The sequence below is a fragment of the Prionailurus bengalensis genome, chromosome C1, assembly GCF_016509475.1.
Source record: "Prionailurus bengalensis isolate Pbe53 chromosome C1, Fcat_Pben_1.1_paternal_pri, whole genome shotgun sequence".
In the NCBI taxonomy this organism is placed as follows: Eukaryota; Metazoa; Chordata; class Mammalia; order Carnivora; family Felidae; genus Prionailurus; species Prionailurus bengalensis.
This window is the reverse complement of record NC_057345.1, coordinates 55,978,942-55,980,140: the sequence shown is the minus strand read 5'-3', so window position 1 is coordinate 55,980,140 and position 1,199 is coordinate 55,978,942. Positions and strand designations below refer to the sequence as shown.

The 1,199-nt window shown below is 44.6% G+C and overlaps 1 non-coding gene across 1 annotated transcript; it reads left to right on the top strand.

The window, feature by feature from the left end:
• Nucleotides 1–428: 428 nt before the first annotated feature.
• On the top strand, nt 429–564 carry LOC122482358. The gene has a single exon (XR_006297144.1). It is a non-coding gene; the product is annotated as a small nucleolar RNA SNORA42/SNORA80 family (small nucleolar RNA).
• The last annotated feature ends 635 nt before the right edge of the window (nt 565–1,199 follow it).

Sequence of the window (1,199 nt, the reverse complement as noted above, 5' to 3'; positions counted from 1 at the left end):
ACAGACCTACTATGTGTCCAGCATCATCCCTCCCTCCTCTTACTTTATTGGCACTTTGCCAAGCATCTCAGAGGGCTTCCCTTCCCTGACCCTCTCTTATCTCACTTGGCAGGTCCCCAGATGCCCAGCACACAACTCCTATCTCCTGAAGCAGAGCTGAGCCATGGGTCTGGTAGCAGAAGAAAGGACAGTTGGTGGCAGGAAAGAGGTGTGAGCAGAATAGTCTCCAGAGCACCCAGACACACACACAGAAATGGTAGATACTGCTTTATTTCCTGTATTGGGGAGGGAACAAAAATTGTCAGCCTCCTAATAGAGAGCAAATGGCTGGTTGTGTAATTGCATCCTTTACAACCATTTTCCTCATTAGTTTCTTTCCAACCATTCTCATTATCATCAAGGATATTAAATATTACTATGAATTGAAAGGAATAGAAGGTAAAGAAGGCGGGCCCTTGACCGTGGGCCTCTCAGAGTGGATCTGTGCCAGAGGAAGTGCAGCCCCGAACCATTGCCCAGCCTCCTGATCGGTGGGCTGTGAGCACTGAAGGGGGCTGGACAGGGAGAAAAAAATAAATAAATAAATAAATTAATTAATTAATTAAAAAAAAAAAAAAGAAGGAGACCACCATCTGGGAAGGGACGACTAAGTGCCAGGCAAGCACTGTGCTGGGCATCTTTGTATATGCAAGCTCTTTAATATTCACCAAAAACAGCACACAAACAAAAAGGCCATGCTATAGTAGGTATTTTATCATCCACACTGCCCAGGGCTTCAGAAAGGTTTTTGTGGTCACACAGCTGGTAAGCAGTATTATCACAATTTGAACCCAGTTTCCAAAAACCCATGCTTTTTATGCTACACAAAGTTCTCCGTTACTGAGCAGCTGTTGTGTGACAGGCACTTTGCAAATGACATTTCACGGAATCCTTCCCACTACAGGATGAGAAGCGGCTTCACACAACCATTTCATAGGTGAGGAAGCCAGGGTCAGAAAGGTCAGCTGCTTTGTCCTCATTTATAAATCAGGAGATTTCACATTGAAATTTTAAAGCACACATACATACACACACACACGACAAGAAAAAAATGTTCTAGCTATGTTAAGCAGGAAAACATTACAGGGTATAGGGTGCTTACAAAATTGATGGAGGAGCGGGCTGTAGGCCGGGTCCCCCGGAACAACACCCAGAACAAC